Here is a 21,821-nt window from a genome sequence, read left to right as displayed (position 1 = left end):
ATGGAGCTTTAATGGTGGAAGAGGTGAGTCAACGGGGAAGAAGGAGACCCTTTATATAGTGTGTGGAAAAGATCCAACCGTTACCCACCTACCAGCCCGGGGCCAGCGGTACTACCGCAAGGCCGCGTGGTAGTACTGCTTGCAACCAAGCGGTACTACCGCACGGTAGTGCGGTACTACCGTACCACCCTACGGTACTGCCACGACCCCCAACCAGGGAAACAGACGCAAGCTGGGGCGGTACTTCCGCCCGCGCGGTACTACCGCGCCATCAGGGCGGTACTACCGTGAGGCAAAAAGTCCCGATAGGAGGGAGGGGAACTTCCGTGCATACTTCCGCAAAAGAACGGAAGTAGCAAAAACTCGACACAGTAGTACTGCCGAGGGGCGGTACTACTGCCTGACCGCCTAGCGCGGTACTACCGCACGGCGAAAGCGGTACTACCGCGGCAGGTGCGGATGTAAAAAATTACATCCGCTCCTACTACCGCAACCAGGCGGCACTAGCCGGGTGGGGCAGCGGTAGTAAGGCTCCGGGAGAGCGGTACTACCGTGAGCACCAGCGGTACTACCGTGCCACTGCGCGGTACTACCGTGGATGCCCACGGTACTACCGTTAATCCTGGAGCGGTACTACCGCAACCACACAAGCAGTCAGTCAACTATGGCAGGAAAATGGAGGAAGCTCCAAGGAAGAAGGAGGGGATAAAAGGAGACGTGTACGTGATGATTCCACCCAAACCTCTCCAACGCGGACCCCCTCTTAATAGTACGGCTTTCCTACGACTCAAATCCACCAAAAAGAAACGTAGAAAAGACGCCGTCTTCGTCAGTCTTCGAGGGGCACCCAATCGTCTTGTGCCTAGCAGAGAAGAGTCTAGAAAGCTCATGGCACACGATTAGTCCGCAAATGCATTGTCATCAATCACCAAAACACTTAGGGATAAATATGACCTTACAATCTCCCCCTTTTTGGTGGATTGATGACAATACGGGATTTGCACAAAGAAAATAATATTAAGTAAATGTAAACCCCTCCTCTCTATAATATAGACGGGCTCCCCCTAGATGTGTGCTACCTAGATGAGTGCTTTGAACTGCACGGCACACGAATACTAGGATCAAAGCTCCCCCTATATTATAGAGACAAGGCATATCTATCACTAGACAGGATATACCATACATAAGTTAACTACGATAGATAAAGTGCATATGTCTTACACCATATGGAGGAAAGGTCTCGGAAGCACAAACCGAACTAAAGCAAACGAGGTCCAAACGACAAAGCAAACAAAGCAAACAAACACACCAAACACAATGCAAATCCCTACACTCTCTCCCCCTTTGGCATCGAGACGCCAAAAAGGCAGAGAGGACACCTACAGACACGGGGTGGCTCAGGCAGAGAAGTCGTCCCACTGCTCCTCGTGCTCCTCGTCAGACTCAGCGGCGGGGATAGTCTCCTCCATGTCATCCTCTGAACTAGTCCACTTATAGCCCTGCTTAGACATCCAGGCAGCCTCAGGAGTGATGACGTCCTCAGACCCGCCATACACATCCTCTCCATAGAGCCTCATCACCTTCTTGTCACGGCGGTGACTCTCCTTGTCAGACACGTGAGCCCTGTATTGTCCCTTCGCCTGCATGCAGAAGAGAGTCTTCATCTTGTTCTTCAGCTTCTTGGCCCATGATGGCTCAGAGGAAGAAGTTGTGGACCTGGCAGCACGGTCCTCAGCATGGTCCTCAGTAGCCTCCCCCTGACCAGGAGCCCTCCTAGCAGAAGATGCCTTAGCACGAGTAGTGGTGTTGGCCCAGTTGGGCTTGACGCGGAGGCTGATGGACTCATGGCGAATCCAGTCTGGAGCAAGGAACTCATCACCTGGATACGTCTTCTCCCAAGTGGAGGAGAGCAGCAGAAACAGGTACGGTCCATAGATAGGTACCTTGCGAGTGAACACCGCAAACCGAAGCTCACACCACATGATGTGAGAGACATCAAGCGGCTGAGTCTGAGAAGAACGTGCCTCTGCACACAAGAGCAACATGCCCACTAGATATGCATGAACCTTGTCCTTGTCGCCAATGCGTGGGAACAGAGTGTTGCGGAAGATGCGATGCATGATATCCAGAAAGGAGTTCAACACCCAAGATGACTTCCCATTGGGGAGTACCTTCTCAACAAGGAAGGGCTGAAGCTGGTTCTTGTTGGCAGACTTAGAGTTGGCATGGGGGCGGACGCCAACGGGGGTGTGAAGCCCGTCATCAGGAATGTGCAGCAGATCCATGAACTCTTTCCATGTAGCAGACAGCTGACGCCCATTGGTCATCCAAGTCATCCTCCGCTCCTCCCCGGGATGAAAGTACACTGAGGCAAAGAACTGACAGATAAGCTCAGGGTCATAGTCAAGGTGAAAGGAGATCACCGGCTCAATAGCAAACTGCTCCACCAAGTCCAGAGCCTCTCCAAAATAGTCACGAAACTTGTCTTTCCGTAGGTGATGCATGTCTATCCACTTAACATCCACGTAGGTATTCTGCTTGTTCTTGATCACATCCAGATAGATGAGAGTCTGTTGCTTGGTCCAGAACAACTCGGTGCCTCTGAGGATAGCCCGAGGATTCACATAGGGATTGATCTTTCGGCGCTCGACATACTCAGTGGTTGAAATCTCGTCCATGCCCTTAGCCGGTTCCTTGTGCTTGCTGGCAGTGGTCTTGACATTGCGCTTGGGGGCATTGGAGCCCTCTGGAGCTTCATCTTGGGGGTTGCGCAGAAGCTTGGAGCCAGTGTCACGACTGGGATTGGAATGGCGAGAGCCACCACCTGAGACACAGAACGCAAAAACACCCACAACGACCAAGAGAGATTAATGCAAAGACCACAACAAAGCAAGTGAAACAAGTAGAAGGCACACATGATACATGCCTAGAGAGAGATTTGATCCCTACGGTAGTACTGCCAAGAGCTGCGGAGCTAAGAGAGTAGTTCGGCTCTTAGACACGGTAGTACCGTGCAAGATCACGGTAGTACCAGGTGTAGGAGCGGTAGTACAACCTTAGCACCGTGGCCGGCGCGGTAGTACCGCGTCTGCGGAGCGGTAGTACCGCACTGTATGGTAGTACCGCACCTAACGGGCGGTAGTACCGCAAGAGCGGTAGTACCGCACATCGGGCACGGTAGTACCGCACCGCGTCAGATCTGAACTGGTTCAAATCTGAGAAAGCCCGCGAAAACACGGCAGTACTACGGTTGGACAAAACTACCACAAGACAGCATATCAAGTATGTTTCCTACGCATCACGACTCTCCTACATCCTACTCTTGCATAGATTTGGCCTAAAATCTCAAGAACAACAAGTTTCTCCCCAAAAGCCTAGAAGCAAGAAAACAGCCAAGAAAGAGAGTGATTTGGGGAAAAACCTTGGTCCATGGCAAGAGGAAGTGGTGGGGAACGATCCCACTGGTCGGAATCCGAGGAGAGTGGCCGGAGACGGAGATCCGGCGAGGGCCTTCGGCGCCGTTCTTGAGAGGGAGAGATGTGGAGAGAGAGACAATGAACGGGTATGGGGAGTTGGAACTCCCCTACCTGAGTCATAACCCCCCACGCGCCCTTGACAGCACGGTAGTACCGTGCCCAGACACGGCAGTACCGCGTGGTATGGTAGTACCGTGCTATGGCGCGGTAGTACCGTGCCTCCCAAGCGGTAGTACCGCGCCCAGACGCGGTAGTACCGTGGGCTCAAGAAGATGCACGTTTCGAGCCCGAAAAACTGGATCTTTGCAAAAAATAACTCCGGGCCAACACAACACCACAAGACCACGCAACACACAAAACCAGAAAGGCACACGACAAACGAACAACCACGAGACACCACCTCTCCAAAAGAGAGGGCGGTGGCCGTAGCCACCTATGTTTGAGTCAATTGGTATGGCACCGCGAAGAATTATCCTTGGGTCCATGACCAAAACTCGTCTTTGAAGCACAAGTACCATCAAAATGGCTAATGTGAAAGACTTGATTGATTTATGCATAATGGGGGGAGGGAGAGTTCATTGAGAGAACATCACTCCCCCTATGTCCATGCCTTCATCTAAATAGGACAACACGTTGAATATGGTGGGGTGTGCAAGGGTTCACGCAACATTGCTCGAATCGATGATATTTAGCTCATGCCTTAACTCGCGAAATCTTGCTTCATCCAAGGGCTTCGTGAAGATATCTGCAAGGTTATCATGAGTGTTGACGTAGTTGAGCTCGATCTCTCCTCGCCTAATGTGATCCCGGATGAAGTGATACCGGATCTCAATATGCTTCGTCTTGAAGTGTTGCACCGGGTTGAGAGAGATCTTGATGGCACTTTCATTGTCACACCAAAGAGGCACTTTGTCACAAGTGACACCATAATCCTTTAAAGTTTGCCTCATCCATAAGAGTTGTGCACAACAACTACCGGCCGCAACATACTCCGCTTCGGTGGACGAGAGAGACACACAACTTTGCTTTTTGGAAGACCAACTTACCAAAGAGCAACCAAGGAATTGGCACCCTCCGGAAGTGGACTTCCTATCCACTTTGTCTCCCGCCCAATCGGAATCCGAGTACCCTACAAGCTTGAAGTTTGATCCTCTTGGGTACCATAAGCCAAAGTTTGGGGTATGAGCCAAATATCGAAAGATTCGTTTGACCGCCACATAGTGACTTTCCTTAGGTGCGGCTTGAAACCGTGCACAAATTCCCACACTCAACATGATCTCCGGTCTAGATGCACAAAGGTAAAGCAAGGATCCAATCATGGAATGATATACCTTTTGATCCACCACTTTACCATTGGGATCTAAGACAAGTTGGCACTTGGTGGGCATTGGAGTGGAAGCCGGCTTGACGTCACTTAGCTTGAATCTCTTGAGCATGTCTTGAGTGTATTTGGATTGATTGATGAAGGTTCCTTCTCTTCTTTGCTTCACTTTGAACCCTAGAAAGAACTTCAACTCTCCCATGGAGGACATCTCAAACTTTGAGGTCATGAGAGCGGCAAATTCCTCATTGAAAGCTTTGTTAGGAGAACCAAAGATAATATCATCAACATATAATTGGCACACAAACAACTCCCCTTTGACCTTCTTAGTAACAAGAGTGGGGTCGACTATCCCAACTTCAAAGCCACGGTCTTGTAACAACTCGGTAAGGTGGTCATACCACGCACGTGGGGCTTGTTTAAGGCCATAGAGTGCCTTATCGAGTTGATACACATGATCGGGAAAGTAGGGATCCTCGAACCCGGGGGGTTGCTTGACGTACACCAATTCATTAATGGGACCATTAAGAAAAGCACTCTTCACATCCATTTGATGTAACTTAAAGTTATGATGAGAAGCATATGCAATCAACATGCGAATGGATTCAAGATGAGCAACGGGAGCAAAGGTTTCACCGTAGTCGATACCCTCGACTTGGGAGTAGCCTTGTGCTACCAAACGAGCCTTGTTGCGAATGATAATCCCATGGGCATCTTGCTTGTTCTTGAATATCCACTTGGTTCCAATGACATTGTGGTTCCCCGTTGGCCTTGGTACCAATCTCCACACTTTGTTGCACTCGAAGTTGTTGAGTTCTTCGTGCATGGCACTGAGCCAATCCGGATGTTCTAGCGCCTCATAGACCTTGTGGGGTTCCACACAAGAGACAAACGCGCGATGCTCACAATAATTTGCTAATTGTCTACGAGTGCTTACCCCCTTTCTTAAGCTTCCAAGAACATTCGTCATGAGATGATCCTTGGTGGAGAGCTTGGAAGCAACCTTGGCGGCACGATGCTCTAATTCCTCCTCGGTGGTGAGTTGAGGAGCGGTTACTTGATCATCTTGAGTGCCGTCATGAACTTGTTCTTGATCTTGAACTTTCTCGGGGGAGAGAACTTGACCTTGGGCATCACTTGGTGTGTCCACACCGTCTTGAGTATGATCTAGCCCTTGGTCTTGTTCATGAGGTTGAGGGCCTTCACTTTGTTCTTTGGAAGCGTGTGGGCCTTGGGTTGGTGATGGCTCCACTTGAGTGGAGCATTGTCCTTCTCCTTCGGCCACAAGGGGTTCCTCAATGGGTAGGATGAAACCAACACCCATTCTTCTTATGGCTTGAGGAGGAATTTCATCACCTACATCACAAGTGCCACTTTGCTCCACTTGGGAGCCGTTATTCTCATCAAACTCCACATTACATGTCTCCTCAATAAGTCCCGTGGATTTATTGAGGACACGGTAAGCATGAGAGTTTGTAGCATAACCAACAAATATGCCCTCATAAGCTCTAGCCTCGAATTTAGATAACCGAACACCTTTCTTGAGAATGAAACACTTACACCTGAATACCCGGAAGTACTTGAGGTTGGGCTTGTTACCGGTGAGTATCTCATATGGAGTCTTGTTCAAGCCCTTGCGGAGGTAGAGCCGATTGGATGCATGACACGCGGTGTTGATGGCTTCGGCCCAAAAGTTGTACGGAGACTTGAACTCCGCCGTCATGGTCCTTGCCGCATCCATCAACGTCCGGTTCTTCCTCTCTGCAACACCGTTTTGTTGAGGGGTGTATGGTGCGGAATATTGATGCTTGATTCCCTCATCACTAAGAAATTCATCCAAGGTGTAGTTCTTGAACTCGGTGCCGTTGTCACTTCTTATTGTCAAGATCTTTGCATTGTGTTGACGTTGTGCTTCATTTGCAAAGTCAATGACGGTTTGTTGGGTCTCGCTCTTCCTCTTGAAGAAATACACCCACGTGTACCTTGAGAAGTCATCCACAATCACCAAACAATACTTCCTACCTCCAAGACTATCGAAGGATGGAGGCCCAAAGAGATCCATGTGAAGGAGCTCCAAAGGCCTCTTTGAATAAATGATAGTCGAGGGAGGGTGAGCCTTCTCATGTAGCTTTCCTTCGATACAGGCACTGCAAGCACGATCTTTAGCAAAACTAACATTCGTTAGTCCACGGACATGGTCCCCCTTTAGGAGACTTTGCAAAGATCTCATATTGACATGGGCTAAACGGCGATGCCAAAGCCATCCTACATCAACTTTAGCCATTACGCATGTCGCGGTCTTAGTGGGTCGCTCCGAAAAGTTAATCACATATAGACCGTTCTCGACATGCCCAACAAAGGCTACTTAAAGAGTCTTGCTCCACAAGAGGGCCACGGTATCGATATCAAAGAAAGTGGCAAAGCCCATGATTGCAAGTTGACGAACGGAAAGTAAATTGTATGCAAGGGACTCAACAAGCATGACCTTCTCGATCGTGAGATCATGAGAGATGACAACCTTGCCAAGTCCCAATACCTTAGAAGATGAGGCGTCACCCCACTCGACATTGGTGGGCATAGATGGAACCTTGTGCACGTCCATCACCAAGTCCTTGCTTCCGGTCATATGATTTGTAGCTCCACTATCGAGCAACCATGATCCACCACCGGAAGCAAACACCTACAAGAGATCAATGCTTGGTTTTAGGTACCCATTTTGTAATGGGTCCTTTGATGTTAGTAACAAGGGTCTTAGGAACCCAAATAGACCATTCAATGTACTCATGAAGAGAACCAACAAATTTGGCATAAACATGCCCATCACTAGCACGGCACAACACATAAGAAGGATTAAAATCGCCAGCTTTGTTGGGTGAGGTGACATTGCCCTTCTTGACTTTGTTCTTCTTCTTCTCCTCGGGGAAACTCTCTCCCTCCCTCACAAAGGTTTGCATGAGGGGAGGAGGTCGTTTGGTCTTGCCATTCTTCTTCTTGTTCTTGGAGTCGGGGACGTATCCAACCCCTTCCTTCGCCACACCTCCCTTTCGGTTGATCAAGAGATCATTGAGGTTCTTCTTGCCTTGTATGCAAGTCGCAAGGCCTCTCTCAAGTTGCTCCTTCAACTTAGCATTTTCTTCAACAAGATGTATATGCTCACAACACGGGTTAGTAGCATTTGCATTATCAATTAAAACCATATGAGGAAAAGTTGCTTTCTCCTTAGTTAGCTTCACTTGGAGTTGATCATGAGACTCCTTGAGACTAGCGTGAATACCCTTCAAGGCCTTGTGGGCCTTGTCAAGTATATCAAACTCCTCTTTGAGTCTAGCAAGATCAACCCCGAGTTTGGCCTTCTCGGAATTTAGCACACGAGAAACAACGAGGGCATGATCATAATCTTTCTCTAACTTAGCATGATCAACATTGTGTGACTCCTCAAGAGCCAAACGAAGACCACGCTCTTCCTCAAGAGCATTGGAAAGATCCGAAATCTCATCGGCATAGTCACGACTATGCCCTTCCATCTTCGAGATGGTGTCTTCGTGAGCCTCGATCATGTCATTGGCCTCACCAAGTTGTTCTAAGAGAGCAACAAAGTGCTTCTTGGATTTTCCCTTGAGTTTACCCATAAAGGCCTCAAACTCGTTGGCCTCCACATTAGCTCCCTCAACTTCATTAATGCTATCCGTTTGGGAAGGATGATTAATGATGGTAGTTTTGATGTTGGAGGTTACCTTGTTGGTGGCTTTAGCCATGAGGCACTTGGCGGTGATTCTTTCGTTGGGTGAGTCGAAGAGGGACACTCGTGACGTTGTTGCAATGGCAACCGAGGCCATGGCAACCGACTCATCATCTTCATCATCGTCATCATCCTCACTGTACTCTTCTTGCACAACCAAGGCCTTGGGAGGAGTCTTCTTGGTGAAGTTGTTCTTGTTGGGGAATGACTTGGCCTTGTCCTTTCGGATGAGTTTGCCACCATTGTCTTCCCTCTTCTCATACGGGCATTCCGCAACGAAATGACTTACGTTGCCGCAATTGTAGCAAGTCCTTACACGTTGCTTGCCCCTTGTGCCACTTGAGTTGTTTTTGCTAAAGTTGTGCCTCGAGTTTTTCTTGCTCCAAAATTGCCTTGAAGCAAGTGCCATATGTTCATGATATGCATACTTCGTATCTTCGGGGTTGCTCTCCTCTTCTTCCTCTTCTTCTTCTTCCACGGTGAGCTTGGCCTTCAATGCAAGGTTAGGCTTCTTTGCCCGTTGAGAACGGAGCACCGCATTGTCGGCGGTCTTGTCCAAAATGTTCATGGCCACAAACTCATCCAACACTTCTCTTGAGGTCAAAGTGTGGAAGTCCGGTCTTTGATGAATGACGGAGGACATGGCCTTGTGGTAGGGCATCATCGCCTTGAGGAATTTGCGCTTGATCCAATTGTCATCCGTGTCCTTGCTCCCGTGATCTCGTAGTGAGACCGCGAGTTTGGTGACTCTCCGATAGAGCTCACGAGGTTCTTCATCTTCCTTCATTGCAAACTCATCGGCCTCATCTTGTACCACTTCATAGTTGGACCGTTGAATGCTTGCGCTTCCCCGGTAGAGAGACACGACACAATGCCATGCATCTTTGGCCAAGGCGAAGGGACGAAGATGAGGTAGGTCTTCGGGTCGAAATGCATCTTGAATGATGAAGAGAGCATTCTCATTGAATTGATTGTCCGCGGCTTCTCGAGGAGTGAAGTTGCTTGGATCATGTGGATAGAAACCTTCTTCAATGATTATCCAAAGGTTAGTGTTCACATGATTTAAATGACGTTTAAAGTGGTAAACCCATGAATCAAAATCCTCATTTTCACAATCTTAGGGGGAGGACCGGCATGATTCAAATGAGTGGAAGGAACCGGTCCACCATAAACAAGTGGTGGTTCCACATGGGCAAAGATGCCGGTGCCATTCTTGCCACTAGAAGAAGGAGCCTTTTCACTACTAGCTTCCCCCTTTTCAGGGATAGCATCCGACACCTTGTTGGCGGGATCCCCCACTTTCAACGGTGCGGTTGATAGTTTAAGCCCCTCAAGAAATTTAGTAAACATGCTTTCAACTTCGGTCGTCATGGAGGTTTTCAATGTCTCCAAGGCTACATTGAACTCCTCACGAGAGACCGAAGTTCTCCCATCGCCCGTAGACGAGATATGATTCACACTGGAGTGTTCCTCTGCTCCGTCTACGGTATCAACCATACTCTTCGGACGGTAAAGTCCTTAATAAAGAGACGAGGCTCTGATACCAATTGAAAGGATCGATATGGTTGACTAGAGGGGGGGGGGTGAATAGGCAAATAACAATTTTTAGCTTTTCTTTAGCAATTTAAACTTTGCATCAAAATAGGTTGTCTAGACATGCAACTAGATGAGCAACCTATATGATGCAACACGAATAGGAACACAAGCAAGCAAGATATATGAAACAAATAAGCTACACAAGTAAAGGCACGAGATAACCAAAAGTGGAGACGGTGGAGACGAGGATGTGTTGCCAAAGTTCCTTCCCTTTGAGAGGAAGTACGTCTCCGTTGGAGCGGTGTGGAGGCACAATGCTCCCCAAGAAGCCACTAGGGCCACCGTAATATCCTCACGCCCTCACACAATGCGAGATGCCGTGATTCCACTATTGGTGCCCTTGGAGGCGGCGACCGAACCTTTACAAACGAGGTTGGGGAAATCTCCACAACTCAATTGGAGGCTCCCAACGACACCACGAAGCTTCACCATAATGGACTATGGCTTCGCGGTGACCTCAACCGTCTAGGATGCTCAAACACCCAAGAGTAACAAGATCCTCAAGGGATTAGTAGGGGGAATCAAATATCTCTCGGTGGAAGTGTAGATCGGGGCCTCCTCAACCACTCCCGAGCAAATCAAGAAGTTTGGTTGGCTAGGGAGTGAGATCGGGTGAACATGGAGCTTGGAGCAATAATGGAGCTTTAATGGTGGAAGAGGTGAGTCAACGGGGAAGAAGGAGACCCTTTATATAGTGTGTGGAAAAGATCCAACCGTTACCCACCTACCAGCCCGCGGCCAGCGGTACTACCGCAAGGCCGCGCGGTAGTACTGCTTGCAACCAAGCGGTACTACCGCACGGTAGTGCGGTACTACCGTACCACCCTACGGTACTTCCGCGACCCCCGGCCAGGGAAATAGACGCAAGCTGGGGCGGTACTTCCGCCCGCGCGGTACTACAGCGCCATCAGGGCGGTACTACCGTGAGGCAAAAAGTCCCGATAGGGGGGAGGGGAACTTCCGTGCATACTTCCGCAAAAGAACGGAAGTAGCAAAAACTCGACACAGTAGTACTGCCGAGGGGCGGTACTACTGCCTGACCGCCTAGCGCGGTACTACCGCACGGCGAAAGCGGTACTACCGTGAGAGGTGCGGATGTAAAAAATTACAACCGCTCTTACTACCGCAACCGGGCGGCACTAGCCGGGTGGGGCAGCGGTAGTAAGGCTCCGGGAGAGCGGTACTACTGTGAGCACCAGCGGTACTACCGTGCCACTGCACGGTACTACCGTGGATGCCCATGGTACTACCGTTAATCCTGGAGCGGTACTACCGCAACCACACAAGCAGTCAGTCAACTATGGCAGGAAAACGGAGGAAGCTCCAAGGAAGAAGGAGGGGATAAAAGGAGACGTGTACGTGATGATTCCACCCAAACCTTTCCAACGCGGACCCCCTCTTAATAGTACGGCTTTCCTACGACTCAAATCCACCAAAAAGAAACGTAGAAAAGACGCCGTCTTCGTCAGTCTTCGAGGGGCACCCAATCGTCTTGTGCCTAGCAGAGAAGAGTCTGGAAAGCTCATGGCACACGATTAGTCCGCAAATGCATTATCATCAATCACCAAAACACTTAGGGATAAATATGACCTTACAGAGGCGCACAAGTTTCATATTTGGGCCGTCTTGATCGGAGGTCATATGCAAGCTCGGCGGCCCGCGCAAGGAGGAAGACAGAAGGTGGGCCAGATTCAGACTGAATCCGAGTTGGAATAGAACTAGGACTCTAGGACGTGAATTGATGTACTTTTTTGTAAGGAAAGCCTAGACGAATCCTTTGCTTGTACGGGAAGTCCAGCCGCCTCTTATATATGTTGGGGTCGATGGCCGATTGAACAACACACAATCGAACAAATCAATATACTACTTTTTCATCTACGTTTTATCTCTCCATCGTTTTTCTATCTCGTTCTTCGCTGTTCTTCGTGTTTGAGAGCTACGAATCCCGAGGCTCTAGGGGTGAGCAAATCGACCTAGGGCAGCCCATAGCCGCCGCACTCCCTGACGGGGTCCCTCCCGGGGGTGTGGGGTTTTCGGGTCTGCAAAAGCGCCCGTCGATTGTCCTGCGTATCGCGCTGTCGGTCGGGTCTCCTTCGATGTGATCTGTGGTGCATCACCCCCGGCGTCGAGGGTACACGTGACGTGTTCATGTGTCAACACACTTTTTGGCGACTCCGCCGGGGATCGAAGATCAATCATCATCATCCACCATGTCCGATCTTCCCAAGCCATCTGAGATAGACGCCGATAACATCATTAAACCCAGTCTTGATGAGATATCAGCCGATCATCGCCAAGTCTATGAGGAGTACAAGAAGGCGCGCGAGGAGAAGGACCTGCAGGAGTTCCTTGCAAAATTCAAGAAAGATCACCAAGGCAACATCACTCCGATTGAAGAAATCAAGTTCCCTCCTCTTCAAACTGAACAGGTTAAACCCTCTATAAGTACTGCCTTTTCTCCTGAGCAGTGGGCTGAGACTGAAAGTCGTATTGCTGATGGTAACAATCTAGTCTATCAAACTTTTATATAAAATACTAATGCTCAGAAGAATATATTTCAATCGTCTAGTGGTAGTAATGGTGTAGCTGCTAGTGTGCAAAACCCTAATCTGGCTTTACCTATTGCATCGGCGCCTCCTGTACCGATGACTTATTATCCTACCCAAACAAATCAGATTGTGGCTACACCCATTAATCCTATTATGAGCATGACAGGTTCGGTGGAAACGCCGAACCAAACTTTACCTACAGCAACAACCACTCGACCACTACCAAATTATGGGTCGACATACATGCCACAATTCCTGCCTACAGCTAGTAACCATACTCTTCCTATGTCACTGCCACAAGCTTCATCGTCCACTATGGATGATGGTCTAGCTAATCTTATAGAGGAGATGGCTAAGATGCTTAGAGAGAATTTTGGAGTTGAGTTACCTCGGAATCAGATTTACCAAAAGCCGTACCCCGAGTAGTTTGATGCCATCCAGTGCCCTCCGGGGTATAAGATTCTAGATTTTGTTAAGTTCAATGGAGAGGGCACAAAAACCACATGGGAGCATGTTAGTCAATACTTAGCACAACTAGGTGAAGCAGGCTCACTAAATGAGTTGAAAGTGCGTTTGTTTCCTTTATCTTTAACTGGTACTGCATTTTCATGGTTTTCTTCTTTACCACATGGTTCCATTCGAGTTTGGTCGCAGCTAGAGCAGAAATTTCATGATCACTTTTATAGCGGTGACAATGAACTCAAGTTATCACATCTAACATCGGTTAAAGAGAAGCATGATGAATCGGTCTCCGATTACGTCAAGAGATTCAGAGAAACAAAAAACCGGTGTTTTAGTTTGGTGATAACCGAGAGAGACTTGGCAGACCTAGTGCCGAGTGGTCTGAGAACTCCCATTAGAGAAAATCTAGAATGTTATGAGTTCTTAAATATCAACCAAGTCTTACAAAGGGCTTTGGCTCAGGAAAGCCGAAGCAAAGATCTCAAAGAAGTGCATAGATACAAAGCCGATCGTCCAAAGATGAATATGGTGGAATATGATAGTGATCACTCGGACGATGAGGGTGATGTTTTTGCTACTGAATTTGTTTGGCCATCTAAGGCTAAACCCTTTACTTGCAATGATCTGAAACCGATTCATAAAATCGTGATGAAGAGATGAAGTTTACTTTTAACATTGCTAAGTGTGATAGAATATTTGATGCTTTGCTGCAGGCCAAGATTATTAGAATATCTCATACTTTACCGCTGTTTGAAGAGCTAAAACGACGTGCTTATTGCAAGTATCATAATTCTTTTTCTCATGCTACTAACGATTGCAATGTTTTTCGACGACAGATACAATCGGCCATTAATGATGGACGATTGAACTTTTCTGAGATGCAAGTTGATAAACAACCTTTTCCAATGAATACCATGGATTTGGAGGGGAAGAAGCTACTCATTCGGCCTGAGGTAGCCGAATCTGCTAATAAAGCTAATATCATTATTGGTGAGCCTAGGAAAGACAAGGAAGGCAGCACGATCTTGGGGAGACATGTTGTGCTTGATAAGCAGCTCGATGGCAAGGAAGTAATCAAAATCACCATCAAGAATCCTACACTCGGGGGGCAACCGCAAGTGCAAGAAAATACTCGAGTTAAATTTGTCAAACCCAAGAGTCTAGAAGTTGGCAAGTGGAAGAGGAATGAAGCTAAAGTGCAACGCAAGCGGATCAAGCCAACTTTTGATATGTTGCTATCCAAATATGCTAATCAGTCGGCTGGTCCCAGCTCTAACCGGCCATCATACTTGAAGCGACCAAGGTCACCATCAGATGATATGTTCAGTCAGTATATGAAACTGAGTGGACCAAAGGCGTTGTTTCCAGAAGAGCAAAGGCAAACTGTTTGGGGTCAACTTGAATACTCATATAATGGCCGACTGAACATCGGTAACTATCGGTCGGCTGGTCAAAACATGCGACCGGATGGAAATTATCCGAGTGTAAGAATGCACCCAGGTGGAAGCTATCCGAGTGAAAAAATGTGGCCGAGTAGATTCCATCCGACTGAATGCCATCCGAGTGATATCCATTTGAGTGGATTCCATCGGAGTAAAAAGGTGCGCCCGAGTGGAAATTTCATGCATCTGGAAAGTCGAAAAGAATGGCGTGTTAAATCACCAAGTGTTGCAGCAGTTGAGTCGGGAAAAGGCAAGGAGAAAATGGATGTCGACTCACTTATCTTGGGCACCAAAACATTCGCCATACAGCAGTCGATTGTGCATAGCAATCCGACTGAGCCGATACTTGCTATCGCGCCAAAGCACTCGGCTAATGACCATGAGGCAAGCACCAACCAGGTAAAAACGACAGATCCTAAATACACTCAGCCAAAGTGGTGTCCTCCAGGGCTAACAAAGACAGAAAAGAGGAAACTACAGAGGTTAAGGAGTCAAGAGATGGCAGAACAGGAGGCCGAGAAACAAAGGGATAAGTTGTTCAATGACACTCGACCCATGGTTCCACAAAAAGCAAGTGTGGAGGCCTAAACAAATGCAAGATACAGCAACTTCTACATCTATCACAGCAATACCTACATCACCAAAGGAGGACGATGCAATGTAGCGAACAGACCTCAAACAGTCTGATCTCTGTGCTCCTGTGTCATCCCTAGATCAGTAATGCTGACACCACACAGTACTCGGAGGATTTATAACAGAGTAGCAATCACACACTCATTACATCGAGTGTCTCAAAAGAGAACTTATTACAATAAGTATGGCTTAAGGCCATCTAATAACGATAACAGAGGAAGGCTTGGAAGATAAGTGAGTCCATCAACTCCAACGGCATCACTGAGTATAGAACCACGACCTAAAAACTCCTTAATCATCATCTGAAAAGTCTGCAACATTAACGTTGCAGCCTGAAAACGGGGCAGCACATGGAATATGCTGGCAAGGTAACACATAGAGAGTAATGGAATGAAACAACTATACTATATGCATATTTGGCTGGTGGAAAGCTCTATGGTTACAATTTTGCGTAAAGCCAATTTTCCCTACTACAAAGGAATAAAATTTAATTACTATCATGGTGGTTGTTAAACATTGAGAATGGTTGACAGCATTCTCAATCCCAATTAAGCATCATCATTAAACATAACCCAACAAAAATTAATTTAGAGTAACATGTTGAGATTCACATGAATATCCAAGTACTAGATACTCAAGATGTCCATAACCGGGGACACGGCTAACCAAAATTAGTTTATTACAGTCTACAGAGGTTTGCGCACTTTTCCCCACAAGACTCGATCGCCTCCGTTTGGTTTCTCGCACTACATGGTGTTTGAGAAGACGGATGACCGAGACATAGTCTTTCAGAAGCGCTAGCACCTTACGATCGGGTAGACCGTACCACCTACATCCCCTACATCTGCTAGTCTACCACCGTAAGAGTTCGCACAACTTAGTCAACTATCCTAGAGCCCATAATAGCTTGTGGCTGCACACGGAAGTTTCTAGTATGAATAGTCTCATGATCCCTTTGAGCCTGGGTGGCGGTCCAAAAGAAAACAGGCAAGTCCTGGAATACCCAGGTGCCTCAATCCACCCAGATGTGTGTTTAAGTTGCCACCTTAGATAAACCATTAATTAACAATCTCACATCTGTCATGGATATCACTCACCCAATCCACGTCTACTAGCATAGCATGGCATAATAAGCAAACGTAGAAGTAACTCCCAAAGGTTTGATAATAACAGGTAATAGGTATTACCTCATTTACTTCCCATCCCACAATTTAATTAGATCCTAATCATGCAATGTGTGAGGATTGATCTAATGCAATAAAACTGGGTAGTAGAAAAGGTATGATCAAAGTGTTACTTGCCTTGCTGATGATCCGCGAAACCTAACGATTCGAAGTAACAGGCGGCGCATTCCGGGTATTCTATCGCAGACAAACAAACAAGCATACAATAAGCACTCATCTAATGCACAGGTAAAACTCAAATAAGAGATCTAAACAGAAGGTTCAACTTAAGAACTCCGGTTGGAAAAAATAATCAAATCGAACGAAGCAACTAAAGTCAAACGGCGAAAGAAAACAACTTCGTTCTAATAATCTGGATCTAGGGCAAATTTTATAGTAGCAAAATCTTGTTTAAGTTGGTTAAACGGATAGAGGGTTTCGAGACGAATCCCTAGGCGCTTGAATCACCTGATTCCGATAAACGAGCGAAAAGTTAAACTAAAACGAAAATCTAATCAGGAATCGCGATCAGAAAAATCGTGGATTTAATCCAAGAAAAACAAAAACGACGAACGCCGATTTTTTTTAATTATTCCGCTCGGAAGAAAAATAAAAAGAAATACTAAACGGACTCCAAAAATTCTGAAATAAATTTTCACGGGCTTCTAAAATCAAGCCGCACAAGGTGAACATTTATTTGGACCCTAAATGCAATTTTGAAAAACGCACTTTTTTCCTAAATTCAAATAAAACACCGAAAAACTCTGAAATAAAATCTTATTTGATTTTTCTATTAATGTAGCGACCAGACCTCAAACAGTTGGATCTCTGTGCTTCGGTGTCATCCCTGGATCAGTAATGCTGACACCACACAGTACACGAAGGATTTATAGCAGAGTAGCAATCACACACTTATTACATCAAGTGTCTCAAAAGAGAACTTATTACAATAAATATGGCTTAAGGCCATCTAATAACGATAACAGCGGAAGGCTTGGAAGATAAGTGAGTCCATCAACTCCAATGGCATCACTGATTATAGAACCACGACCTAAAAACTCCTTAATCGTCGTCTGAAAAGTCTGCAACATTAACGTTGCAGCCCGAAAACGGGTCAGCACATGGAATATGCTGGCAAGGTAACACATAGAGAGTAATGGAATGCAACAACTATACTATATGCATATTTGGCTGGTGGAAAGCTCTATGGTTACAGTTTTTGCGTAAAGCCAATTTTTTCCTATTTCAAAGGAATAAATTTAATTACTATCATGGTGGTTGTTAAACATTGAGAATGGTTGACAGCATTCTCAATCCCAATTAAAATAACATCATTAAACCCAACAAAATTAACTTTGGAGTAACATGTTGAGATTCACATGAAAATCCAAGTACTAGATACTCAAGATGTCCATAACCGGGGACACGGCTAACCATGATTAGTTTGTTACACTCTGCAGAGGTTTGCGCACTTTTCCCCACAAGACTCGATCGCCTCCGTTTGTTTTCTCGCACTACATGGTGTTTGAGAAGACGGATGACCGAGACATAGTCTTTCAGAAGCGCTAGCACCTTACGATCGGGTAGACCGTACCACCTACATCCCCTACATCTGCTAGTCTACCACCGTAAGAGTTCGCACAACTTAGTCAACTATGCCAGAGCCCATAATGGCTTGTGGCTGCACACGGAAGTTTCTAGTATGAATAGTCTCATGATCCCTTTGAGCCTGGGTGGCGGTCCAAAAGAAAAACAGGCAAGTCCTGGAATACCCAGGTGCCTCAATCCACCCAGATGTGTGTTTAGGTTGCCACCTTAGATAAACCATTAATTAACAATCTCACATCTGTCATGGATATCACTCACCCAATCCACGTCTACTAGCATAGCATGGCATAATAAGCAAATGTAGAAGTAACTCCCAAAGGTTTGATAATAAACAGGTAATAGGTACTACTTCATCTACTTCCCATCCCACAATTTAATTAGATCCTAATCATGCAATGTGTGAGGATTGATCTAATGCAATAAAACTGGGTTGTAGAAAAAGGTATGATCAAAGTGTTACTTGCCTTGCTGATGATCCACGAAACCTAGAGATTCAAAGTAACAGGCGGCGCACTCCGGGTATTCTATCGCAGACAAACAAACAAGCATACAATAAGTACTCATCTAATGCACAGGTAAAACTCAAATAGAAGATCTAACCAGAAAGTTCAACTTAAGAACCCTGGTTTGCAAAAAGAATCAAATCGAACGAAGCAAAAGAAATCAAACGGCGAAAGAAAACAACTTCGTTCTAGTAATCTGGATCTAAGTCAAATTTTACAGTAGCAAAAACTTGTTTAAGTTGATTATTCGGAAATAGGGTTTCGAGACGAAACTCCAGGCGCTTTAATCGCCTGATTCCGATAAACGAGCGAAAAGTTATCTAAAACGAAAATCGAATCAGAAATCGCGATCAGAAAATAACCGCGGAAAATCCGATGAAAAAGAAAAACGACGAACATAATTTTTTATTTTTTTTTGAACGGCACTGATTTCGAGGGGCGGCGAACCTCGGGCGGCGCGCGGCTCCGGCGGATCGGCGGCGGGGCGGCGGCGGCGGCGGCTGCTGGCGGCGGCTGGGCCTAGGGTTTCGGCGGCTGGCCTTCGGGCTGGTGTGGGCTAGGGGCTCGGGTGCGGCGCTATATAAAGGCGCGTGGAGTCCCGCTCGGGTACGGCCCAAAGTCGGTTTCGTTTTTTTTAAATAATTATGCTCGGAAGAAAAAAAAGAAATACTAAACGGACTCCAAAAATCATGAAATAAATTTACCCGGGTTTCTAAAATCAAGCCCGATAAAGTGAACATTTATCTGGGCCCTAAATGCAATTTTGAAAAACGCGCATTTTTCCTAAATTCAAATAAAATACCAAAAAACTCCAAAATAAATCTTATTTGATTTTTTTTATTAAATCCTCAATATTTCTATATTTTGGGAAAGTCATTTTATTCCCTCTCTCATATTTTTGTAATAGACATAATTGATGATAAAATAAATAAAATCAAATGATCCTGTTTACAAAATTTGAGAAAACTCAAATATGTAAATAACGAAATCCCCAACTCTCTCCGTGGGTCCTTGAGTTGCTTAGGATTTTCTAGGATCAAAACCAAAAGCAAAATAAAATATGATATGCATGATGATCTAATGTATAACATTCCAAATTGAAAATTTGGGATGTTACAATTAAATCCTCAATATTTCTTTATTTTGGGAAAGTCATTTTATTCCCTCTCTCATATTTTTGTAGTAGAAATAATTGATGATAAAATAAATAAAATCAAATGATCCTATTCTCAAAATTTGAGAAAACTCAAATATGAAAATAACGAAATCCCCAACTCTCTTCGTGGGTCATTGAGTTGCGTAGAATTTCTAGGATCAACCAAAATGCAAAATAAAATATGATATGCATGATGATCTAATGTATAACATTCCAAATTGAAAATTTGGGATGTTACAAACCTACCCCCCTTAAGATGAATCTTGCCCTCGAGATTCGGGTTGGCTAGAAAATAGGTGAGGGTGGTCTTTGAGCAAATCTTCCTCTCGCTCCCAAGTGGCTTCATCCTCTGGGTGGTGGCTCCACTAAACTTTGCAAAACTTGATAACCTTGCTGCGAGTAACTCGGTTGGCAAACTCGAGAATCTTGACTGGTTTCTCCTCGTAGGTCGAATCGTTATCCAACTGAATAGTTTCCAAAGGCACTGTGTCTCTCAACGGTATGTCAGCCATCTCCGCGTGACATTTCTTTAACTGAGAAACGTGGAACACATCATGAACTCCTGACAATCCTTCGGGCAATTCCAACTTGTAGGCCACTTCTCCCATACGCTCCAAAACTCGGTATGGTCCTACAAATCGTGGCGCTAACTTTCCCTTAACTCCAAAACGCTTTGTTCCCCGAAGTGGAGATACTTGAAGATAAGCTCTATCTCCGACTTCGTAAACTGTCTCCTTGCGTTTAGAATCTGCATAACTCTTCTGTCTGGACTGGGCTACCTTGAGCCTATCGCGAATCAACTTCACCTTCTGTCCAGACTCTTTAATCAAGTCAGGTCCAAACAACTGGCGGTCTCCAACTTCGTCCCATGACAGCGGTGTCCTGCACCTCCTTCCGTACAAAGCTTCGTAAGGGGCCATCTTTAAACTGGTTTGATAACTGTTGTTGTAAGAGAACTCTACATATGGCAAATTATCGTCCCAACTAGATCCGTAATCTAGCACACAAACTCTTAGCATATCCTCCAAAATCTGATTGACTCTCTTAGTCTGTCCATCTGTCTGTGGATGAAAAGCTGTACTGAATTCTAGCTTGGTACCCAAAGTTTTGTGCAACTGCTTCCAGAACTTTGAGGTAAACCGGGTTCCTCTATCTGATACGATACTCCTTGGAACTCCATGCAAACATACTATTCTGGTCATGTATATCTTTGCCAACTTAGCACTGGTGTAAGTGGTCTTTACTGGGATGAAATGAGCTACTTTCGTCAATCGATCAACTACAACCCAAATCGAGTCATAGCCTGAACGAGTCCTGGGCAATCCCGTGATAAAATCCATGCCTAACTTATCCCACTTCCATTCGGGTATCAGCAATGGTTGTAACAATCCTGCTGGCTTCTGATGCTCTGCCTTTACTCTCTGGCATACATCACAAACTGCTACATACTCCGCAATATCCTTCTTCATTCCGGTCTACCAGAAAATATCCTTCAAATCCAAATACATATTGGTATTTCCTGGGTGAATTGAATACGGTGAGTCGTGTGCCTCTTGCAAAATCAACTTCCTGATCTCTGGGTCATTGGGCACGTAAACGCGGTCTTCAAACCATAGGGTGTCGTGCTCATCCTCACGAAATCCTTTAGCTTTTCCTTTGCTCAGTTTCTCCTTTATAGCGGCAATCTCTTTGTCATCTTTCTGAGCTTCTCTGATTATATCTATCAAAGTTGACTGAATCTCCAATGCTGCTACATAGCCTCTCGGAACTATTTTCAAATATAGTTCACAAAGATTTTCTGCTAACTCCGTGGGTGTTTCTCCCGTCATTAACGTATTGACATGGCTCTTACGGCTTAAGGCGTCAGCTACTACATTAGCCTTTCCAGGATGATAATGTAATTTCATATCATAATCCTTGATAAGCTCCAACCATCTCCTTTGTCTGAGATTCAACTCCTTCTGGGTGAAAATGTACTTCAAACTCTTATGATCCGTATACACCTCACAATGTTTTCCAATCAGAAAATGTCTCCATGTCTTCAGTGCATGCACTACGGCTGCTAATTCCAAATCATGCGTAGCATAATTTAACTCATGAGGCTTCAGTTGTCTTGAGGCATATGAAACAACTCTCCTTTCCTGCATAAGCACTGCTCCAAGTCCTCGACATG

This window comes from Triticum urartu, chromosome 2A (assembly GCF_056163025.1).
Source record: "Triticum urartu cultivar PI428250 chromosome 2A, HENAU_Tu73, whole genome shotgun sequence".
Classification (NCBI taxonomy): domain Eukaryota; kingdom Viridiplantae; phylum Streptophyta; class Magnoliopsida; order Poales; family Poaceae; genus Triticum; species Triticum urartu.
The sequence above is the reverse complement of the archived record's forward strand: the minus strand, read 5'-3'. Positions refer to the sequence as shown.